We start from the raw sequence: 11,918 nt of genomic DNA, 5'->3' as shown, positions 1-11,918 counted from the left end.
CCGAGCTCTCGCTGCAGGAACCCGTCAGGCCTCGGTGGCTGTGAGTTCACGCTCCTCTCCCCGGGGAATTGAAAGAATTGCTGAGGAATCGCAGAAATGTTTTCTGGAGCCTTTCCCCTTCGGTGCCCCTGTGCTGTGTGTGGGACGAGGGCAGAGGAGCCTCGGGCTGGAAAGGGGCAGGAGAAAGGCAAAGGGACCCGCCGGTGTCCCCAGGGCACCGTGGGGAACACAACGGACACCGCGCGGGCACGGGGAGGTGAGGAGTGACAGTCTGGGCCAAAATCCCAGCTCACCCCAGGGAAATAAGCGAGGGACATTTTGGAGGGGAAAGCTGAGGTCACGAGTTCACCCAGCCCGGCCACGTTGTGTTTGCGCAAAGCGGCACCAGAGGTGAAGGTCAATCCTGAGCCAACCCTGCTCAACCTCTAAGTCCCAGAATAAATTCTACAAGCTGTCCACTGAGGGACTAAAAATACACAAAAGAGAACCAAGAGCATTCCGAGAGCAAACCAGAAGGTTCCTGGCAATCCCGTTGCAGCGATGTCACAGCCTTTTTGACAGAGCTGTAAGATTTTTATTTCAATGCTGCGTTTCTCTGCTGGGATCATTCACTCCGTGGGCTGTGGGGATTTTTTGGGTTTGAACTCCCTCACGGTGGCCCTGACACTGCTCAGGAGCTGGAGGAAGAGCAGAGCCAGCGCTCCTGGCAGGGGCAGGGAGTTTTCCCCCACAGCAGATCCAGCAGCTGCCCTCCAGCCCGGCCAGGAGGGATCTGCTTTGGCTCCTGGCTGCTCCAGGTGACATTCCAGCAGCCTCATCTCCCATCCAGCCCGGCCAGGAGGGATCTGCTTTGGCTCCTGGCTGCTCCAGGTGACATTCCAGCAGCCTCATCTCCCATCCAGCCCGGCCAGGAGGGATCTGCTTTGGCTCCTGGCTGCTCCAATGACACTCCAGCAGCCTCATCTCCCATCCAGCCCGGCCAGGAGGGATCTGCTTTGGCTCCTGGCTGCTCCAATGACATTCCAGCAGCCTCATCTCCCATCCAGCCTGGCCAGGAGGGATCTGCTTTGGCTCCTGCAGGGACAGAACATGTTCAGCTGCTCCAGGTGACATTCCAGCAGCCTCATCTCCCATCCCTGCTCCTGCCCCTCCGGCTCTCAGCTCCCTCCCCACCCGGAGCTCAGGCTCCAGTTAATGTTTTAAAGCAGGACAAGGCGGTGGCTGGATGTGCTCCCGGCCTGTGCTGAGGCAGAACATCTCTCCTGCAGAAGCTCAGCTCCTTTCAGAGCCTCGGCATGTCCGTTTTCCTCAGGAAAGGGATGCACATCCCTGCCTGCAGCACACCTCCAGTGGGACCCACCTGTGAGAGTTTTCCATCCCTTCTGCACCTCCAGCTGGCTCCCTGGAAATCTCCGAACATCATCGCACTCGAACCTCTGATTTCAAGGCATCTCCGAGGCTCTTGCTTGGCATTTAGTACCCGTGAAGGAAGATTGCCTTGGCTGAAATGCTGCTGGTGAATGATGGCCTCAGGCTGGAAAAGAGGGAGGAGATTTGGGGTGGCTGGAACATACCTGGCAGCTGTGTGGGAGCTCGGGGAGGTCGGCAACAGGGATTGCCGTCAGAGCCCCTCTGCAAACGGCCCGTGCCTCCATTCCCAGGTAATGCCAGCCGTTCCCTGGGGTCCCTGTCGGCTGTCGCTGTCGGCTGTCCGGGCTGAAGCATCCCTGCGTGCCTGTGGGGAGCAGCCCCTGGCCGAGGAGCCGCGGGCAGCCCTTCAGCCGTGTCCGTGCCAGCGCTGTCCCGTGCGCCGGTGCCCGTGCCGGGACATGCGTTCGGCACGCTGCGAGCCACGGGCAGGGCACGGCAGCTCCCGCCCCGCAGAGCCAAGGACAGGAGGTGCTCTCTGCCCTTCGGGGGCTCCGGCGCCTCCAGCCCCGCACCGGGCACAGCCGGAGCGGGAGCAGCGGCCCCGGCGGAGCGGCCGCTCCCGGCCGCGGCGCCGCAGCCCCGCTCGTCCGGCGGGGCTCCCCCGGGGATGCGGACACGGGGCGGGGGAGGCGGGCGCTGCTGCTCGCAGGGGAGCGCGGTGGCCACGGGGCTACCGGGGCGGGGGGGCTCGGCATCCCGCGGGGGCTGCGGGGCGGCTCCGTGTCCGCCCGCGGGGCCGGAGGCGGCGCTGCGGGAGCGGCGGTGCCGATGGGGTCCCGGCCCCGACGCAGCCCCAGCTCCCCGCGGCCACAGCGAGAACGGGACCCGAGCCCCGGCGGGACCCGAGCCCCGGGCCGGCCGCAGCTGGAGCGGCGGCGCCCGTCCCGGAGCGGCTCCTCCCGGCCGCGGCGCTGCCGGTCCGGATCCCAGCCGCGATCCCGCCTCGATCCGCCGGCCCCGGCACCCCCTCCCTGCCCGCCGAGGAAGGAGCGGCTCTGCCCGGCTCCCCCAGCAGACACCGGCGGGCCCAGGACCCAAATCCCGATCCCGATCTCAGCTGAGCGCCTCGGACGCCGCGCAGGCCGGGAGCTGCCCCGATCCGATCCCCGCACGGAGCTCCGAGCGCCGGTCCCGCCGCAGTCCGTCCGAGCATCCACACAGAACACGGGGCGGGCGCGGAGCCGCCGCCATTTACGGGCGGGGGGCGGGGCCGGGGGCGGGGCCAGCACAGGTGCGCGCACAGGTGCAGGGGGCCCCAGCGCGCCTGCGCGGGGCGGGGCCGCGGGTATTTAAACCGCGGGGCGAGCGCGGCGGAGCCATTTGGTGCTGGGCGCTCGGAGCGGGAGGTTACGACCGGTCGGGCTCCATATCTCTGTTTCTTTTGCTTTTCTTGCGCGTTTCTTTTCTTTTGTATTTCTTTTTCTCTGTACCTCTCCTATCTACCCTCCTTTCCTCCCCTCCCCCACCCCCTACACCCTCCCCCCCCCCAAACCCCCCCCCCTCCCTCTCCCCCCTAGCCCTCCCCTCCCTCCCTCCCGGGCGGGCCCCCCTACACCCCTTTCCTTGTCCTCCCTCTCTATTCCCCTACTCACCCCTACACTATCCTGTCCCTCCATCGTGTCCCTGTTCCTTCCCTCCCCAGCCGGGCTCCCCCGTGCCCCCTCCCCCTGCTCCCCCCCACGCGCTCCCGGTTCCTCCTGCCGCCTTTCCGTGATGCCTTTCCCCCTCCACACATTCCGCCTCCTTCCCCAAAGCTGCCTTCAATCTTTCTTTTCCTTCACCCGGCTCTCCCCCCAGGCCCCTCCCCAGCTGCCCTGCACACCCCGACCTCTCCCCACCGGCCCCCTGTCCTCGTCCCCTTCCCCTCGACTGCCGCTCTGCTCCCCTGTTCTCGTTCCCCATTCCCCTTTTCCTTCTTTCCTCGCAGCCGCGGGGCTCGGGGCGCCGCAGAATAAAGCCCAGAGGGCCGGAGCCGGCGCCCCCCGCCCTCGCTGGGGTCCCCACACGGGGCCGGAGCCGCTCTGCGGGTCCCCCCATTGCAGTCTAATACACGGCCCGACACTGCCGGGGTGCGGCTTTCCCGACATCACACTGGGGGTCGGGCTGGGGGTCGGGAGGGGGTCCTGGGGGGAGGAGGGTGGGGGGGTTAGGAAGGGCCCCCTCCGGAGGAGGGGGTCCCGGGGGGGGGGGGGGCCAGGGTGGGCCCCCTCCGGAGGAGGGGGTCCGGGGGAGGGGGGCGGGGTGGAGGGGGGGTCTTCCCCCCTCCAGCCCCGCCCCCTCTCCGGGACCCCCTTCTCCGGACCGGGACCCGGGGGGAGGAGTGGGGGGGGGGTGGGGGGGGTGGGGGGGGGTGGGGGGGGGGGTGGGGTGGGGGGGGTGTGGGGTGGGGTGGGGGGGGGGGCGCTGGAGGGGACCGCCGGTCGTGTGTTTTTTTATTTCTGTTCACGGCGCAGAGTGACGTGACCCCCTCTGCTACCCCCCCCCCCCACCCCCCACCCCCCCCCACTCCTCCCCCCGGGTCCCGGTCCGGAGAAGGGGGTCCCGGAGAGGGGGCGGGGCTGGAGGGGGGAAGACCCCCCTCCACCCCGCCCCCCTCCCCCGGACCCCCTCCTCCGGAGGGGGCCCACCCTGGCCCCCCCCCCCCCGGGACCCCCTCCTCCGGAGGGGGCCCTTCCTAACCCCCCCACCCTCCTCCCCCCAGGACCCCCTCCCGACCCCCAGCCCGACCCCCAGTGTGATGTCGGGAAAGCCGCACCCCGGCAGTGTCGGGCCGTGTATTAGACTGCAATGGGGGGACCCGCAGAGCGGCTCCGGCCCCGTGTGGGGACCCCAGCGAGGGCGGGGGGCGCCGGCTCCGGCCCTCTGGGCTTTATTCTGCGGCGCCCCGAGCCCCGCGGCTGCGAGGAAAGAAGGAAAAGGGGAATGGGGAACGAGAACAGGGGAGCAGAGCGGAGCATGCGGGAAGGTGGGGAGGGAGGTCGGGCTGCGAGGAAAGCGGGCGGGGAAGGGAAAGACCGGCAGGGGGAAAGAGGGACGGGACAGAGGAGGGAAGAGAGAGGGAATGGAACGGAGCAGCGGGGCAGGGACAGGTGAGGGACGAGTGGGGGGGTCGCATTTGGGGGAGGAGGGAGAGTGGGTTTAGGGGAGAAAAAACAGAAATATGGAGAGAAGGAAGGAAGGGTAGATGGTGGGACGGGAGGGGAGGCCGAAATGGGACGAGAAGGAAAAGGAGGAAGACAAAGAAGGGGAATAGGAGCAGAAGGAAGGAAGAGTAGAAGGGGGCACAAAAGGGGAGCGAAAGCAGTCGGCTTTGGGGAGGAGAGGAAAACGGGGGAAAGGCAGGGAAAGAAGGGGAATGGGAGCAGGAGGAAGGAAGAGTAAAGGGGGGGAAGGAGAGAAGGGCGAAGCTGCGGAGCCCGCACAGAACCCACCACCCTCACTGCGCTCCGAGTGAGCAAATGGCGGCTGCAGCGATTCCCGGCACTTAAATAAGCTCGGCCCCACCCCACGCAGGTGCCCCGCGGTCCCGCGCACCTGAGCCAGCGCCGGCCCCGCCCCTGAGGCTCCGGCCCGGCCCCGCCCCTGAGGCTCCGGCCCGCCCGGGATGGAGGCGGGGCCATCGCTCCCGGCCCGCCGGGATGGGCCCGGGGCTGCCGCTTCGGCTCCCGGCGGTGCCGCCTCTGCCCCGGCGGGCGGGTCGGGGTCTCTCTCGGGCCGGAGCACCGGGGCGGCGCCGGGGCCGAGCCGGCGGCGGCGGCGATTTCCCGGGGCTGACCGAGACCGGCCGGGGCGCGGGGACCCCCGTGCCGCCCCAGCACCCCCAAACCCCGCCGCTCCCCGCCGTGCCAGGGAATTTTCTTTTTCCCGGTGCAGGCCGAGACATTTCTGTGAGAAAACTCAAAAGTCAGGGGTACGGGGTCTGAGGGGAGAGAAGAGATTCTGGTATAAATCCAAAACGCGTTGTGAAAAACAACATGGAAGAGCTCATTTGCTCTCCCAGCCCGGTTTCTGTGTGACCGTCTGTGATTCCAGCTGCTCCGCTGGCACTGGCAGCCTGCGGGGCTCGAAGGACTTGCCAGGTGCCCAGCACGACAGAAAAGAACGGGAGAACTCCCCGGCTCTGGCAGCGGAGCCTCTCGGCAGTGTCCCGAAAGCCCCGCAGTGCCAGCATCTCTGCATGGAAGCTGAGGGGCTCCAGCGCAGCCCCTCTGCAGCGTTCCTCTGCAGCTGGCACTGCCCAGCGCCCCTGACCAGGGTTTGGGGTCCCTGCACAGCCCCCGGCGCAGCCCCCTGGCTTCTTCCAGCTCCCTTCAGCCAGGATGATTTTCTCGGGGGTAGGAGCACCCAAAGCCAGCGGAACTGGCCTCAGCCACTTTCCGTGGGATCTCTCCTCTTCCTTCCTCACCAAATTCCCACTGTCAAAACCCAGCTTGAGGCACAGATCCCCATCCCCTCAATCTCTCCAAGGAATTGGGCTCGGATTTCCCAATCCAGCAGGGCAGAAATGCTCTTGTCCTTACCGTGCATCCTAATTGCAGTAATGGCTTAAGAAATAATTGAAAGAAATTAAAGGAATGAAGAGAAATTAAATAAGAGCTGCCAGCTCCAACTAAGGGATGCTCAAACCCCTTACCAACAATTCGCTTTAATTAACCGACTCAAACAAAGTAATCAACACCACATTGATACAGTAGGATTCTTTTTAATCGAGTTATAGATAAATATTGCAGAATGTAAAAACCTTTGTAAATCCAGAAACTCTTTCAAGAGATAGACAGGGCACAGCTGCAGAGAGTCTTGGGGAGTTCAGGGGAAAAACCCCAAAGTTTTCAGTGTTTAGCATCTCCCACCCTGTCGTCACTGACAGCAAACACGGCTTCAGCCTCGGGAAAACACGGAGAGTCAGGGATTTTACAGATCCTGGTCTCACCTCAGCCTCTCAGCAGGTACAGTCTGCAGGGAGAGGGAAGAAAAAGGGTCAGAATGGACAGCCTACTTCCAGAAAATCATCACCATTCATAAAGCACTAAGCAGAGCTGTAAGAACTTCCCCAAAGGTTCATTTCCCTGCGGACTGAGGGCTCTCAGTTGAAGCACGGGCTGGACCTGCCACGGACAGACTCCAGGAACCCCAGAAGTAAAAGCCACTGGGCCAATTCCAGAAAACATTCCAAAATCAGGCTCCTAGGATGTGACCATCTCCTCTCTCACCTGGAGGCGGAAGCACAAGGAATGATCTTCCCTCCTGTGGGTTTTCTGGGATCTGCAGTGAACCGCAGGGGGAAGAAAACAAAGCCTGAATATTTCGCACGACTGGAACAGAAAAGTGGGGAAAAGGGAGGCAGGGGCACTGCTGGGGTGATAACTGGGATCCAGCCTCTCCACACCAATGGAAGCAGAGACTGAGTGACAGAGCCTTTGGGACCACTTTGCTGGGATTCATAGGAAAACGGGTGAGTTTTATTTTGGCAATAAAGCCAAGCTGCTTCTCACCTCATCAGCCGGGTACAGCAGCAGCACCCGCAGGAACCTGGCCAGGTGGCTCTGCCTGGCAGAGGGCTCCCCACTTCCTGGGAATTGTGTGCTACAGGGCTGTGCCACTGGCCATTAAAACAGTTCCCACCTGGCCCTTCACAAAGGCAAGGTGCTTTTTCCATACAGCAAATGGTTTTTGAATTAAGAAGGTAACACTATACTCAACTGGAGAAGAAAAAAGTGAGAGCTGTAAAATTTTCCCACGCCAGGCAAAAAAGAAAGCCAAATCAAACCAAAACGAAAAGTAGCATAACAATGAAAAAAACCCCAAAACATATCAAGCATATTTCAAGAGAGTTTAAATCTGAATGAAGTGATTTACTTAGAGGCTTGAAAATCTGCCATGCTGCAAAAATCTAACTGCTGCAATAAAAGCCTTTTCTTACATCACATTTTAGCCCTGAATTTGCAAAAACCCCTGCCAAACTAACAATTCACCACATACAGTTCTTGAGTCATTCCTGTCCTTGAGCACGAGTCAAGCTAAAGTTATGGAGACAAGAAAAACATAAGTGACTCAATGCTGCTCCTTTGGAAATTACAGAATCAGAGGGAGGGTTTTCCTTAGCTTAGGAAAAATGCACAGCCAGTTCAGCAGATACTGAATAGCAGGGAAGTCAGGAGATACGTGCTTTGCTGTCAGAGACAAACATATAAATAAATATTTACATTAAGCCAGAGGTCTACAGATGGTCTGATCAGAAGTCTTGATGCAGAAAACCAGCCCTGGGGTATCCTCTTAAGGGACACAGGAGGAACTCCTTGGCTGGGACACAGCCTCGCTCAGCGCTGCTCCCATGGCTCTCGGCTCTTTGCCAGTGCTTGCAGTGTCCCCGCAGATCCCAGAGGATGGCAGGGCCAAGGCTCCCGTTCGCTCCTCCGGCACTCAGCGAGTGTTTCCTGCCACGCCCCCTGTGCAGAGCAGCCACGCGCGGCTCGCCGGTGCTCAGCCCTGCCTCCAGGGCTTTGAATGGCACATCCACCTGCAAAATAGGCAGGGAGAGCTTCTGGCTCACACGCGGGATTTGACAACACAAAGAGCACGCGTGGGTGTCAGAAAGGGCTCAAATCTCATCTCACACCACCGAGAGGGGGAATGGAACGGAGCAGCGGGGCAGGGACAGGACAGGACAGGAAGGAGCCGGGTTTGGGGGGGACACGGAAACGGGGGAAAGAGAGGTAACTGAACACGGGCAGGGGCATGGAGCGGGAGAGAGAGGGACAGGAGGGGATCCTCCCGGCGCCCCGGCTCCGCCCCGGCTCAGCCCCGCCCGGGCTGCTGCGCTCGGCAGAGCTCGGCTCCGTTCGGCTGGACTCGCCTCCTCGGCCAGCTTCGGCTACTTTCGGCCACGCTCGGCTATTTCCGGCCGCATTCGCCTCCATTCGCCTCTTCGGCAAAGCTCGGCTCGCCTCGGCTGAACTCGGCAAAGCTCGGCTCCGCTCGCCTCCTCGGCCCCTTTCGGCCGCTTTCGCCCACGCTCGCCTAGTCCCGCCCGCTCCCGCCTCCATTCGCCCACTCCCACAGCTCGGCTCCCTCCGCCCGGCCCCGGCTCCCTCCGGCTCACACATTTCCTCAGGGCACCTCAGCACAGGTTGCACACAGAAGCTGTGGCTGCCCCCGGATCCCTGGAAGTGTCCAAGGCCAGGCTGGACAGGGCTTAGAGCACCCTGGCATGGTGGAAGGTGTCCCTGCCCATGGCAGGGGCTGGAACGGGACGAGCTTTAAAAAAAGGTGCCTTCCCATCCAAACCCTTCTGGGATTCCACGAATCTGTGAACCGCTCCCGGCAGAAGGGCTACATTTCCATTGTGCTTCGAAAATGCTGCTGCAAGAACACGAAGAGAGATTTCAAATACTGTTAAAGTGGCACAACCACATCAAAAATTACGTCTGGGGGTAAAGTGGCAACTCTGCAATTCCAACCTCTGATACCAAGGACACATGGAGGGCTGAATCCTGGAGGTCCTTACATGACAGGATTTCTAGAGTTATCCGTCCCCAGTTTGCTGCTTAGGGTTAGAAAAGGTGGAATTCTGTTCTTAAGGGGTTACCACGTACCATCAACGTGAGAGACGGGGATGCTGATGTTTGATCAGAGTCCTGGAGCAGCCTGGAGCACGCTGGCTTCCCGAACCAGGTCTGCTGCCTTGTCCGTGTAGGGGTAGGGCTTTGTCCTCAGCCTCAGCAGGATCTGTCAGCAAAGGAGGAGAGAAAAGTAGAGTGCACCGGCTCCCAAGTGTGGGGGAACCATGTGCTGCTAAGGAAGACCACGTGCTGAAAGTGGTTGGAAGCCGGGCGGGTTTTGGGAGGACAAATTCCATATTACTTCTGCAGGATTCTGTCTACAGTTCCTGCTCTACAAACCAAATACATCAAACGACAACAACAAACAAACAAACAAAAAAACCCCACATTAAATCAACAACAACAAAATAATTACTCCTACCTCAATAACCCCATACTGCCCCAAACCATTCCAAGGAGGGCGGCAGGAGGGGCTGGCAAAGGCAGGGCCCCGCCGGGCCCCCCTCGCCGCTGCCATCCTTCTCCAGCGCCGCCGCTGAGCCGCCTTCAGCCCAAAACCCACCCAAAAATACCCCAAAATCGTCCTAAATGCCCCCAAAAACCCACCCAAAACTACCCAAACCCTCCTAAAAATATCCAAAAAACTCACCATAAAATGCCCCAAAACCAGCCCAAAACCCTCCCAAAAATACCCCAAAAAATCCACCCAAAAATATCCTAAAACCCACCAAAGAATACCCCAAAGCCCTCCCGAGAATACCCGAAAACCCTGCCCATAAACACCCTGAAACCCCAAATTAACCACTCTGAACCCCAAAATATCCCTGAGCTCCTCATACCCCAAATTTTCCTCCCCAACCCCCAAATTCCCCCCCGACCCCCAAAATTCACTTCTGGGTCTCGTCCTCGGGGGCCGGCGGCTGCCGGGGCCCCCCCAGGCCCGCGGGCGGCGCCCCCAAACCCGGGGGGAGTTCGGGGTCCGAGTCGGGGTCGTCCTCATGAGCCACCAGCCTGGGGACCCAAAAACCGGGGGGAACCCCGAATCGGGGGGGGACCCAAAATTGGAGGGGGTTCTGGGGGGTTCTGGAAGGTCTTTGGGGCATCCCAGGAGGACTTTTGGGGTCTCAGGGGGTTTTGGGGGTCCCAGGAGGAATTTCAGGGGTCCTAAAGGGAAATTTGGAGGTCCCAGGGGGAGTTTTGGGGTCCCAAAGAGAATTTTGGGCGTCCCAGGGAGGGCTTTGGAGTCCTGGGGAGAAGTTTGGAGGTTTCAAGGGGTTTTTGGGAGGAATTTTGGGGGTCCTGGGGGGGGGTTGGGGTCCTGAAGGGAATTTTTGGGTTCCCGAGGCTGTTTTTGGCGGTCCCGGGGCTGTTTTTGGGGGATCCCGCCGGGTACTTTTGGGGGTGCCGGGAGTGTTCTTGGGGTCCCCCCTCACCAGTCCACGGCCGGCTCCACTCCCCGGTTCCCGGTCAGCGCCAGCGCCTTCGCCCTGCGGGACCGGGGGGCTCCCGGTTATTTTTGGGGGGTCCCAGAGGGTTCTGAGGGGTCCCGGGGGGTTTTTTGGGGGTCTCGGTGGCGTTTTGGGGGTCCCGGGGGCTCCGGGGCCTGTCCGTGTGTCCCGCCCCCCCCCAATCCCATTCCCGGTGCCGGGTCCCCTCCGGCTGCTCCCGCCCGCCCTCCCCCGCTGTCCCCCCGGTGCCGCCGCCCTCAGCGCGCCGGGCCCCGAATCCCACCTCCAGCAGCGCCTCCAGAGCCGCCCGAGCCCGGTCCCACCGCCCGCCGCCATCACGGCGGCGCCGGGCTCCCGACACGTGGGGGACGGCGGCCGGCGAGGGACAGAAAGGCACAAAGCGTTCCGGTACGGACGGCGGCCGGAACGGGACAGAAAGCCTCCCTCGCCGCTGCCATCCTAATCCGGCGCCGCCGCGGAGCCGCCTCCAGCCCTCCCCTCACTCACAGACATCGCCCCGCTCGCCGCTCGCTGCCGCCCCTCGCCCCGTCTCGGTGATTTTGCCGGGCGCTGGCTGGGGGGCTGCAGTACCGCCCTGTGCCCACAAGGCGGCAGCACTTTTCAAGCGAGTCCGCGCCAAGCCACTCCCAAGAGGGCGGCCGGGTTGCAGTACCGCCCTTTGTCCACAGGGCGGCAGCACTTTCCAAGCGAGTCTGCACCAAGCCACTCCCAAGAGGGCGGCCGTGGGCGGCGGGGTTGCAGTACCGCCCTGTGCCCACAAGGCGGCAGCACTTTTCAAGGGAGTCCGCGCCAAGCCACTTCCAAGAGTGCGGCTGCGGGTAGAGCGGCTGCACTACTGCCTTGTGTCCACAAGGCGGCAGCACTTTTCAAGCGAGTCCGCGCCAAGGCACTCCCAAGAGGGCGGTCGGGCTGCAGTACCGGCCTTTGTCCACAAGGCGGCAGCACTTTTCAAGCGAGTCCACGCAAAGCCACTCCCAAGAGGGCGGCTGCGAGAGGCGGGGCCGCAGTACCGCCCTTTGTCCACAAGGCGGCAGCACTTTTCAAGGGAGTCCGCGCCAAGCCACTTCCAAGAGGGCGGCCGGGCTGAAGTACCACCCTGTGCCCACAAGTCGGCAGCACTTTTCAAGCGAGTCCGCGCCAAGCCACTCCCAAGAGGGCGGCGGGGTTGCAGTACCGCCCTTTTTCCACAAGGCGGCAGCACTTTTCAAGCGAGTCCGCGCCAAGCCACTTCCAAGAGTGCGGCCACGGGCAGAGCGGCTGCACTACTGCCTTGTGTCCACAAGGCGGCAGCACTTTTCAAGCGAGTCCACGCCAAGCCACTCCCAAGAGGGCGGCTGCGAGCGGCAGGGCCGCAGTACCGGCCTTTGTCCACAAGGCAGCAGCACTTTTCAAGCGAGTCCGCGCCAATCCACTCCTAAGAGGGCAGCTGCGGGCGGCGGGGCCGCAGTACCGCCCTGTG

The 11,918-nt window shown here is 62.4% G+C and overlaps 1 long non-coding RNA gene across 1 annotated transcript; it reads right to left on the bottom strand.

Annotated features, from left to right (window-relative positions):
- Positions 1–6,116: 6,116 nt before the first annotated feature.
- On the bottom strand, positions 6,117–8,228 carry LOC144248625 (uncharacterized). The gene is made up of 2 exons (XR_013341933.2): positions 7,635–8,228; positions 6,117–6,384 (listed from the first exon to the last, which is right to left on the bottom strand). It is a non-coding gene; the product is annotated as an uncharacterized LOC144248625 (long non-coding RNA).
- Positions 8,229–11,918: the final 3,690 nt, after the last annotated feature.

The sequence above is a fragment of the Lonchura striata genome, chromosome 1A, assembly GCF_050655825.1.
Source record: "Lonchura striata isolate lonStrDom1 chromosome 1A, ASM5065582v1, whole genome shotgun sequence".
In the NCBI taxonomy this organism is placed as follows: Eukaryota; Metazoa; Chordata; class Aves; order Passeriformes; family Estrildidae; genus Lonchura; species Lonchura striata.
Note: the sequence above shows the minus strand (reverse complement) of the source record. Positions and strands in the feature narration are given on the sequence as shown.